Here is a 12,236-nt window from a genome sequence, read left to right as displayed (position 1 = left end):
AGAAAACGCCAGACTTTTAAAACCCTAAAAACTAAAACTACCAGGAAATGAGTTTTCACAATACAGAGTCTAGGAGACATTGAAATCACCAGGCAGTAGGTTTGAAACAAAAGGAAGTTCCTTTTCCATCTAATCAAACTGCGGGACTCGTTGTTACAGGATGTTGCAGAGGCCAAAAGTACAAATGGCTTTTAAAACAAGATTACATAAATTAATGGCGAATATGCCCATCCATCTGTGCATATTATGAGCAGTGGTCCAGATGCAGCCTCTGGCTCAGAGTTCCTGAATTGCCAGAAGGTGGATGGTATACAAGAGCATCGGTTCATATACATTTTGAAGCTTCATATACACACCAATTATTGATTATTTACAACAAATATATAACGGTATGAACATAGATGACAAGTAATTGTGTGAAATGGAGACATCCGATAAGGGAGAACTCCCAACTAGCAAATATGAGAAGGCAAATTTCTAGAATCTGAAACTAAAATGGTGTAAGTTTTGAGCAGAGTGGGTCATCAGCATCTGAATAGTAACAACAGCTGGTTTATACTTTGTTTCATGGCTTTTTATTTTTTTTTTTTTAAAGTAAGACTGGATACTCTTCAAAAACACATAGCTTTAACCTATAATTTAGGGATGGTCTAGCATCTAGTTCATACAGAAGGTCACTTCAGATGAGCACAACTCCATCTGGCTTCCATTTGCGACTAGATACAAGGCATGGATGGTCAAACTGGCATCTCCTGAGAGGCACGCGGCTCTTATCTTTCGAACGCAGTCCTTGCAGAGGATAGCCCAGCGACGGGGTGCCTGCAACTGCTGAATACCTGGCAGAGAGCAGCAACGGAGGCAAGCTGAGTCCTCTGCACCCCTGCGGGGGCAGCGTGCCCCCCCCGGCACCTGCTCCTTCTCCCTTCTCCCCTCCCTCAACCCACCGCTGCAGACCAAGGTCTCCAGGGGAGCACAGGCAGGAGGAAAGTGGGCAGGAGCAGCAAGTACATGCAGGGAACACAGAAGGAAGAATGGCTGGAAGTTAAAATAGGGAGTGAGGATCGTAAGTTGAGAGCTGCGGGTTTTTGATTTATACAACAGCCTGACAAAACAGATGAGCTCGACTCTCACCTGTTCAAAGCTTCCCTCCTCACACTTCACTGGCACTGTTTTTAATGTTAAGTGGGTGGCATTTTTCGTAAGTAAAATAAAACTAAAACGTACTGAAAATAATTTTGTCCAGGTGTTTGTTACAAATTTGCTACATAAAGTAAAATATAAGGGAAATATTAAAGTAAAGCACTTTTGGTAGTTTGTGGCTTTGAAACGGCGTCTGTCTAGCAAAGAAAGGATGGCTATCTCTAGTGTGCTATGCCCTCTCACTATAGAAGAGGTCCCAAAATTATGTATAACTTTAAAATAATTTTGGAGAGAAAGTATGAGTCCCCCCATGGATAAATAATTGAATTTCTTAAACCTTCGCTTAAATCAGTCTTGTGAAGTGTACACGTGCTCTAAATCAGCAAGCTATCCCTAGGACAGGACTGCGCAATGGGCATCTGACCATATGAACTGTAAAACAGGCAACGTGGGAGAACACAATGAAGAGGCAGCAGCATGGAGTGTAGTGCAAGTAACCACCTGGATGACCAAAAGGGATTCAAGCCAGGAAGATTTCAAACTGTTACATTACTTAGATATCTGATCACAGTGTTCCTTTAAAAAGCAAATGATCACTAGTAGGGAGGCAGACTTCTGGTCACTTCACTCCGAGATGCAATAAGCAGGACTTAGGACTGCCTGTGCCATTGCTGGAAAAGACCTATTTTAACAGATTGCAAAAATTGGCTTGTTTTGTATCTCCTCCACTCCAAACGGCAGTGTTTGTTTTTCCACAGCAGGGCTGAGGTTGGCAGGCACCTCTGGAGATCATCTAATCTAGCCACCTGCTCAGAGCTGGGTCACCCACAGCAGGCTGGGTGACCAGCAGTCGGGGTTCAAATATCTCCGAGGATGGAGACTCCACCACCTCTCTGGCAACCCGCTTCTCCGTTTCATCACCCTCACAGTGGAAAAAGCGTTTCTTACGTTTAAATGCAATTTCTTGCATTTCAGTGTGCCCATTGCCTCGTCACTGGGCACCGCCGAGGAGAGCCTGGCTCCCTCTTCTTCACTCCCTCCATCAGGTATCTGTACACACTGGTACGGTCCCCCCACGCCTTCTCCTCTCCAGTATGAACAGCCCCAGCTCGCTCAGCCTCTCCCCATACAACCTGAAAAAGCTATTACGAAGAATGCTATTGACTGGCTGATGCTCTGTCATATAGGGGCTAAAAGGAGACACAAATAAGGCTAAGCCAAACAGAGGCACGATTACCCAACATCTATTTCACCGGGCATCACATAACATGCCAGCTGAAACTGAGTCAGTTTAAGATGCTCTTATCAACTGGCCGCAGTTTCCTTTCTCACAGCAGCAAGGCTGCGTGCCAGCTGCCTGAACAACAATGCAGCAACCGCTGGAGCTGGAAGGGCCCGACGCCTTCAGCCGAGCACCGACCGCACGCTGTGCAAATACAGCAGAAGCTGTTGAAGGAGCCGGGCGCCCACAGCGAGGGTTAGCTGCTTGAACAGATGCCTGAACAGGAGAGAGAGCAGCAACAAGAAAGGTATGTTATTAACCAGCTATAAACTGCTTTGGAAACCTTTCACGTGTTGCATGCCTGGACTTTTTCACAGTGCAGGGAACTTCAACATACGACGATTTCTGCCTCAGAATTAGTATGGGCCAAGTTTTTGACCTGTAGCAATTTAAATTCCACATTATCACAACAGTCAGGTTAGTCTATTATTGTAACTTTTTGGTTTAACTTAACTAGTAACTTCAGGACTGTTCTAACCATATAACTGCAGCCTTTTGAACTACGCAAGCGGGAGGATAACAGACCCTGGCACACCAGAAGGTCAGCAAGCCACAGCAAGAGTGTGCCCAGCAGAGAAACCTACAGCCTCTGCCACTTCATTAAGAATTTCTGCCACTTCATTAAGAATTTCAAGCTATCAAAAGAACAAGGTGACGTGAATTGACAATACAAGCTCCTCCTGCAAACAGATTTAAAATATCTTTATATATATTAAAAAAAACCCCAAACACCAAACCAAGCAAATACATATAAACCCCTCAAGTCCTGACAATCCCTCAAAACCTGACAATCCACGCAGTGATTTCTCTACCCTGTTAGGACCAAGAGGGAGAACAGCCTCCTGAACTCCTTTCACTGTGTATCATTCACTTTGTATCATTCCCAACATAATGCTTGTTTTTGCTGAAACAAGGCAAGGCAGTCTCAGGCTTTGTTCTCACAGCAGGGGACACGTAGCAGCATCTCCTCAAAGCTGTACGTCATTTGTACTCTCCAGCATGCCTTCATGGTCAAACCATGTGCTCTGAGCTCGCCTGACCCTAAATGGTGTAAAATTAATCCTCGGATATAAAATCTTCTTTTTCACCAGGCCGCATTAATCACCTTACAGGTATGGCCTTCATCTCTTCGTTAGAGCACTATGCACACAAGTTATCCACAACCGCCCCACCTTCACACACAATGTCCACACAGACGTGCAGGCAAGCACATTTCTACCCGATTCCTATTTGTAACATTATACACTAACAAAAATGCTCTCGAGTAGTTTGAAGTTAAATACCAAAGAACAAGAAAATCTTCAAGTGTAAGCAGCTGTTACGTGCATAAAAGCATTGCTCTATTTTTGACAGACGCTGCCCTGGAACAGCGAGTGAATTCACTTTCAACCTGAAGCTTATGACTGCCACTTACCAGATAATTCTGGCACAAGCCTGCACTGAAAGTATGCTTCATCAGCTCTAGTTAACCAACAATCTTCAGAAACTGGAAGGAGTTTACAAGGATTTAATGAGCACCAAATGACTTTTTCAAATAGGCCACAAAGGCCAGTATAAGTCCTCCTTTTGAAGGGTCTAAGTAGTAAGATACAAATGTGGAAGACAAAAAGGGTATCGTAAATACTCCAGTAGTAGCTGCAAAATCAAGTAACTTTACTGTTCTGCTCACTGAAAATACTGCTTTCAAAATATTATGTCCTTAGTGTAGCATAAAAAAACATGCCAATAATTAAAGATCTTGTACTGATACATTCCAAATGAGTTTATTTAAAAAAAAAAAAACCAAACCAAACACTTGTATACTTGTCCTTGGATTGTCCACAGTCACTCCCTTACTGTAAAGTAACAAAATACAACAGCTCAAGAGACAGGGAGCCCCACAAACACCCCACTGAAGAATTAATTAACCAACCCACTCACAACAGGCCCAAACTGAATTTTGAACTGAAAAAAGTGCTGTCTTTGTACAAGAGCTCTCCAAGAAGCCTAAAGAAAACCTATTTAAGCTTCTGAAGGGCAAGAAGAAACTTTTGCTCTATGCAGAGCATCCGCTTCCCTTTCATAAAACAAGTTTCTTTTCTGCTGCAGCAGAAAGCCTTCATTTAAGCTGCAGGGTCAAATGTAGCTTACTAGCTACAAGTATACTGTGTACCTACTTACAGGTCCATACATAGGTACTAGAACTCAGTACAGGACAACACGGTGGCAACTAGAAAGACAGCATTTTGCAAAATTCCAATAGCACTCTAGCCTGTTCAAGCCAAAAGCTGTCAGGTATTAACCAGGACAGTCTAAACACTGCAACTGAATTATGAATATCACGAAAGCAGAGAATATGCTGCGGATTTATTTGCAGGAAATAGCTGCTAACCTATTCAGAAATCAAGCACCACCTAGCAAAAGGGAAAACATCTCTCAGACACCCAGTCAAGGTTACTGATACAACTAACTCAGAGATTTGAGGAGAACTGCTGTTCAGACAGTCCTATGACTTGGCAGGACATCACTTCCAAGGAATTTCAGTCCAAGAGGCCAACGGCAAGGGAAGACAGCTCTTCCTCTCAAGCTGTACAACTATGATGGGAAGCATCCCTTTTGATTTTTGGGTGGTAATGCGTCAAGCCCATTCTGTGCAGGAGAGACAGCATAGCGCACCAAAGCGGCACCACTGTCAGAAATGACTGATACCATTGACAGGAAAAAATGAAATTAATTACCTACAGTGTACTGAAATCACCGATGCGCACAAAACACAAGGCTATGGGTTCCTAATCTCCAGAACAGCAACAACTCAAAAACTAACTGCAGCCGCACAGCCAAAAATGACTGGAAAAAAGCAAGCAACAAGCCAGCCTAGAATTTCATAGAGCTGTTCTAATGCACCAGGGAACAGAGAGGACACAGGACAAGAAAACTGAAATAGTACGGACGTTGTCCATTTCAGACAGAGCCCCTGCAGCAGGGCAAGTGCTGGACCCGGCACAAGGTGATGCGGCCAAGCAGGGACCTTCCTTACCAGCAGCAGCAAACAGTAGCAAGCTGCAGCACAGCGTTCATCGCAGAGGATGCCAGTCCAGCTCTGCCTTAAAACAGAGAAACCAAGAACACCTCTGGTGCTAATAAAACTCTAGAATAATGGATAGGGACAGCCAACAAGTGCAAGAAATCTAGCTAGTAGGTTGGTTTTGAAGCTTTGGGGAGAGGGGGCGGGCAGAGATGGGGTGGGAATAATCAGTTTTCATTTGGAGAAAACACTTTTTTCCTTGTGCATGTTGCATGGGATCACATGGTGGGTAGACCAGTATAAAACTGTCACAAGGAAGATCCTTGGAGGACAGAAGAGTGCATTTCTGATGGCAAGAATTAAGTCTCACACTGAACATCGAAGAACAAAAAAAAGAAAAGTTAAGAAAGAAAAAAAAAAAAAACATAGCTAGCAAAGGTTTCTTAAAGTGTGCTCAAATTTTCATGGGCAAATTTTGGGATATTTGGTCCCTAAGTGTTAAACTATGGCAAACACTTTAAGCTGGCATAAATTTGCATTGCTGCTGAAAGAAAGTCTCATCATCCACCAGTCCCCTGTGCCAGCACAAACATCCGCACACTGAACCAGGAGCACTACTTTTGCCAGTTTATTTTTCAGATGGATCGGTTCCCCAAACCAGTTCACAGGATGGCCATGTAAATACTTGTGCTGGCAAAGAAGAGTGACTACTTCTCCGGCAGCACCAGCCAAAAGCGTTCACTGAACTACAGCCTAAGACAGGGGCATGGAGAAGTCCCTAGCAGTCACAGGCAGTACTCCCCACCCTCAGGCACCATGCTTCAAAGATACAATCACCACACAATTGCCCCTCAGAAACGAGTATACCTTTGTAATTTTCATAATTTTCTCTAGTAGAAGAACCTGCCAGAATCTCAGCAATGTTCTCAGCTTCACCTTCACTGGCCATAAACAAGTATCCTTTCTAGATGCTGTGCTTCTCGATGAAAAGATCATTTGCATTAAGGACAACAGACAGCCTTTTGATCACCTGTTCTGTTTGGGACCCAAAATGTTTGTACATGAGGAACAACAAATGAAACTGCATTCATTGCATGTCAGGGCTTTACCCCAACAGGGATGTAAGAACCGTGGGCTGCTGAGCATCCATGAATCACCCACCGTACAATCCTTAGCTGACCAGCACGCCTGTCTAGAAGAAAACACCATCGCCAACAGAAACATCACCGTCAGGGAAAAGAATTGGTAAGGATGAGCATCGGTCATATTCTATACCAAGGTCAAGCAACCCAAGTGAGTATTGGGAGACAGAGAGAGACCAAGCCACGCTTCCCCACAACTCAGTGCCAAATTGAAACCCATACGGTCATCTGTCAGGAACCAATTAGATCAGCAAGTTTTCTACCAAGAAATAAATTCAAGGTGTAATAGTGAAATAAATCCCCAAAACGACACAGAAGGATCTCTGTAACCAGGCATGCCACAAGCAAATTGAGGGGAAGCCCCCCGCTTTACAGACATTCTTCAGCCTGGACCCCCAGCTACAGCTCATGGGTCCCTGGATCAGAGCAGGAGTCACCCAAGCTGCAGCAGAGCCCCACACCCGCCTCTGTGCTTGCTTTCCTTCTACCGTCACTCTGCCACCATCACCACTTCTCAGTACCAGCTTGGTTGCTGAGTCCTTATTCTCTACCTCTTATTTTCATCTGTCATCTTACTGCTGCACACACAGAGTTAAGTTTTGCAGAGTAAGATATAATAGAAAGAACATCCAGAAATCTCGCTCGGGTCTCCTGCATGCTATTCTAAACAGCATCTGCAAACCTCAGACTTACCTACCCTCCTCCCGTGTTCCCTCTGCCCCCTCTCAGTGCTACACCGCTGCCGACAGCTTCAGCTCTATCAGCTGATTACTACTCCTTAGTTACATTCCTCTTCCCCTGGTACCGGTAATCCATCATGTTTGTAGGAAAGCTCCTACATAAATAAATGGCCAGAGCAGAGAGCCTCTTCTTTCCAGTTTACAGAAAAGCTAACAGCAGGGTACAAGAAATCCACTCGCTCTTCAAGGATTATTTTCTAGAGGAACATTACCAACTTTGAAAGAAGCTAATTTAATAGGGCACAGTCAGACTAGTCTGAATCCAGAGCACTCAAGGTCTTTGGAAAACTCCAGGACGCTCTAGCGTGCAGCATCACATTGAAAACTGATGAGCATCCAGGGAATTATAAGCAGCAGTTAAAGTACTTACAATCAGGTCAGTTTATTTTGAGATTGCTTATTTCTTACTCCCTCCCTGCCTCCAATCATGTACTTCAACAATTTTAAGAAAAAGCACAAAAGCAGGCTTGCGCAGTGTGCAGCCAATAAAGCAAATTTTTAAGCTGCTGTCGGCTGAGAAGCAGTGGGTGCCACTGGCCGACTGGTGGAGACAGGAGAGCATTAAAATGGAGTGATTTGAACTGTAGCTCTTCTGTCAGGTTACAAAGGAGTGGGAATGAAGCAAAAACTAAAGGGATGTAACAGGGACCATCAAACTGTCTATTCAATCTCCTGCTCATAAAAGACACGGGGTAGAGTTAGGAGATGGGTGGTGCTGGGTGCAATGGGAGCAGAAGCAGGAACAGCTGATAGATCAGATGTCCATTTATACAGTGATTTTTAGGAACCCAGTCCATAACTGGGATCTCCCAGTATTACTGCAATACCAGTAAAGGACTTACACAAAGTTTTAGATGATCAGCAGAGTCCACAATAGGGGAAAGATAAACCTAGCCAAAAATATTTTAAAAAAAGATCATAAAGCTGCCCCCTCCCTTAGCCCCTTTTCAGCCTCTGTGTGGGGACAGAGGAAAAGACTTCTCACCTGGGTGAAATTCAGGAGGATTTCATCCCCTGACTTTGATGACCAGGTTTATACCTCCACTGACCATCTAAGACAGGAGAGGTAGGAAACAGAAATAAATGCACTTACAAGTGTGGTAACTGATAAGAGAAAGGGGGGGAAAAAAGAGAATTCATATTTTGGGAAGAGATCGAAGAAGAAAAACCTAGAAAATAACAGGAAGTAGGAGAAAGACACTACAGCTCATGTATGCAAGTGTATGCCACCATCTGCTAGAGAAAAGAAGGAAGCAAGAGTCTGGGAAGAAAGAGACTAAGGGAACAAAAGCAAGGAATGCAGTTAGTCAGGACTTCTGAGATGAGTAAATAGTTAGCCATTCTCTTATACCTGCCGCTGTACTGTCCGCACACCTCAGAGGTAGTTGCCTAGTATATACCTACTGCTATATAGATACCTTTCAGGCTGGAGAGTAATCTACTGATGGCCAGGTCTAAGCAGAACCACCTCAGTTTAAGTAGATCAGTTCTAGGTAGCCCAATTAGCCTAGAGAAAACCCCTGACAGGGACTTTCAAATGTAAAATCTCAGGTTTCTCACACCTAACATTCTACCTTATTTCATGTCCTTTACCAGCCTTGGTGAATGTAAATCAGTTTAAAATAGATTCCATTAAAACAATGTGGCTTTCCCCCCCGAGAGATAGTTTTACAGGCTAAGAGATGCAGGGTATACACCTCAAGACCCCCTTCTTTTCCCCTTTTCATGTACTGCTTGTAGGCACTTTGTAGAAGTGATGGCAAGTTCAATGCCAACACCACCAACCGGTACACAAGTTAAGCCTTAACTAAATTTGAAGTGAAAATCTAGGCATCACCTCTTCCATTTCATCTACAGGTATTTTTCCTCAACTCCAAAACCAATTAGCCTTGATCAGCACCATCATTAAAACCTTTGAGCAATAATCCGTTCACTTTGGCAAGAGTACCCAGCTGCTAGTTAAAGCACAGAGAATAAAACGCTTAAGATTTTATAGGTATATTTAATTAACAAAACATTTTTGAAGACTCAGTAACAGAAAGAGGGTAGGCATTTCAGCACACCGTGGAATGGATTTATTTATGATTCATTCCCTCTAATAGGATATGCTTGTTTACAGAGCTTGAACTAGATCTGGTAAAGGTTAAAGATTCAATAAAAGCTCCTGTGACAATGTCAACCCTTGCACAACATGCAAAAACGAAGCCAGTTTTCTAAGACACTGCAGTGAACCCAACAAAAATATTTAAAATAACTGGCTGTAAGTGGTTTGGGTTTTTTTGCTTGTTTTTCATTTAAAGGTCTAATAAAAAAAAACAAAGTTAGGCTTCAAAAAAACCCCAAACCAACACACCTTTAGAACTGTTAATACAAAAATCACCTCTTCCTCAAAGCTGCAACATTGCACACCTGATTTCTCAGTAAATGACTTTTTGAGGAAACAAACTCCTAGACTTCACCACCCCCGATCTCCTCAGCATGGCTACATCCCTGACATTTACGAGCACAGCCCAATTCTAGTAGGTCCCCTGTTGCATGAGGTGTCGTACCAAAACGGAATCATTTAAGAAGGTACCAACCCATCACCTTGTGCAGCTAGCACTGGTAGTGTTTTAGAGAGGGCAGAGGGACCCCCAAGGGCTGGAATTCTTTTGCTGGTTCAGATGCTGGGGAATTACAAATCCCACCAGCGACGCTGCAAATGGGTTTACTTCGCACCTTCAGTAAAATGGTACGCCAAGTTCTCCACACACCGACTATGCAAACCACAGTATTGCAACATAGGCATGCAAGGAGCAGTAAAATTACTCCGTAAGAGCTCAGTCAGTCAACGTGTGCTACATTTCCACGCATTTTGGTGCTATTACTTGAAAAGGAACCAGTAAGAATAAATATTACACATGGATAGTTCCTTATAAAAGTCTTTGCTGTGAATGCAAATCCCATACACCCGTGAAGGTTTGAAAGCAGACCGTATTGGACTAAATGAAGTAAGCAGCTGTCACCACGCAAAGCGCACTAACAGAAAAGCTACGGAGTAACCTGTTGCAGCTATTACAGTTATCTCCACTGCATGTCCATCTATACTGCCAAAAATAAAAAAGCATACTGGGACTCCAGCAGCAACGCAATCAAACCTTGATTCAGAGAAAGCAGGGGCAAGAAGTGAAGAATTACTGCAGATAACCAAGAGGTGTCTCTGTGTTTACTTTACATCTTCCCTTTCCACCTCTAAACAGTCAGGAGCCCTGAAGGGATGTACAGAAGAAGTTTCCACTGCCAGACTGCTCCGCCTCGCCGCAGCTCTTCGACTCAACTTACTGCGGCATTAATGGCAGAGGAAAGGGGCAGTTCTCCATGGACAGAAAAGAGAGAAGGTGAAACCCGCATCGCTCCTATCCTTGCTGACTTTACAAATAAGCATTTCCAAACACTGACAGACCCCACATTTCAACAGATCAAACCCTTCCAGTGACTTGCCCATCTCTTCTTGCCAACTGCTTCAGTTTAGCCAGCTCCGGGATGAATCTGTGAGGGCGACTGGCGGTTTTCATTCTGCTCTTGCTGAAACTTTAGGGAACTGAGCTTTCCTGCAGCACTACAAGCACTGACTTTTGTGGGGAGATAAGCAAGGGAAGGTGAGAGGATAGAAAGCAATGCATTTCTGTACCACCAAGGAGTAAAGCACTGCACCTTTACTGATCTGATCCCTGCACCCTTTCTGATCCCCCCAATACAGAGGAGTTCCAGCAGGGACTGAAAGCCAAGCAGGGCTAAACAATCTTTGTTGCTTTTCTGTCACGCTACAAAAGCATGCCGCATGGAGAGATTTTTCTCTGTCTTTCACAATTAGCAGAAGTATTGGTTACCACTTGGAAATGTAGCCCAGGAATCACACACGTGATTCAGGGTTACAATTCCAAAAAGTCCTTTTCTAAAGCCCTGGCATGTATTATTTACAGAAGCACACCGCTGCACATAAAAACAGAAGCGGTATTCCCCTTTGCTGCATAAAATTGAAACCCAGCGAAGCCACTGATATTTTTAGAGTGCAAGTTTGAAGCACTGGGGCCTTGAAGAGATTTAGGACTGTCTGAAAGATAAGCTGGCTTAGAAAAGTCCAAGCTAACAGGTATCTAGGAGGAATCTAGACCATGTTCCCGTTAAAAAGTTTTAGCACAGTACTGGTGCAACTAAAGGTACGCAAAGATCGCATTTCAAAAAAAAAGAAAAAAAAAAAAAAGGAAAATTCCCACCCGCTTTTCTTTATCGCGGGAGTTTCCCCTGCCCCAAACAAATCCAAGGCTGTTTTTTGCCTTCCAGTTTCTCCCCTCCTCCCTCCCGCAGCTTCCTACCAGCTGAGATTCTGCAGCTGCAGCAACAACAGCCTGTCTGTGGCAGCGCAACCACCGCGCCGGGATGGCTCCTACCCGCTCACTAGCTTCCTTATGTTTTAACAGAGGTAGCAAATTGTGAAGGGGCTTCCCCCCCCCCCCCTTTTTTTTTTTTAACTGAAAAGATAGTGATGAATATTCATTACTAGTCCTTTACCGAGGGCATGAATTTTATTTAAAGGACTGGACGGGAATTGTAAATTAGGCCAATACAATGGGAGATTTTGATGACTCGGTTCTCCGGTAGCAAAATACAGCTAAAGAGTAAGATTTCTGCAAAAGAGAGAATTGAGGATAGTAAAAACAAAACAAAACAAAAAAAAAAAGAAAAAAAGTATCTCCCCGAAGCCTGCTCCTCACGGCTGTGGCTCTGCCGCCCACTGTAACTCACCGGTCTACAGTGCCACAGGGGCACTGGCTCACCCATGCGAGTCTCCTATCCTCATTTTTAAGCCCAGCACTCGGCGGGCCGCATTCTGCGCCAGGGCTCAGCAAAACCCGAACCGTTCAAGGCGAGCCTGCGACGCTGCGCAC

At 44.0% G+C, this 12,236-nt stretch overlaps 1 protein-coding gene across 1 annotated transcript in view; it reads right to left on the bottom strand.

Annotated features, from left to right (window-relative positions):
- Positions 1–12,236, bottom strand: part of EGLN1 (egl-9 family hypoxia inducible factor 1) — a 44,663-nt gene that overhangs the window by 23,578 nt on the left and 8,849 nt on the right. The gene's annotated exons all lie outside the window — the stretch shown is intronic.

Source organism: Egretta garzetta, unplaced genomic scaffold, assembly GCF_000687185.1.
Source record: "Egretta garzetta isolate BGI_Z169 unplaced genomic scaffold, ASM68718v1 scaffold118, whole genome shotgun sequence".
NCBI lineage: Eukaryota > Metazoa > Chordata > Aves > Pelecaniformes > Ardeidae > Egretta > Egretta garzetta.
The sequence above is the reverse complement of the archived record's forward strand: the minus strand, read 5'-3'. Positions and strand labels throughout refer to the sequence as shown.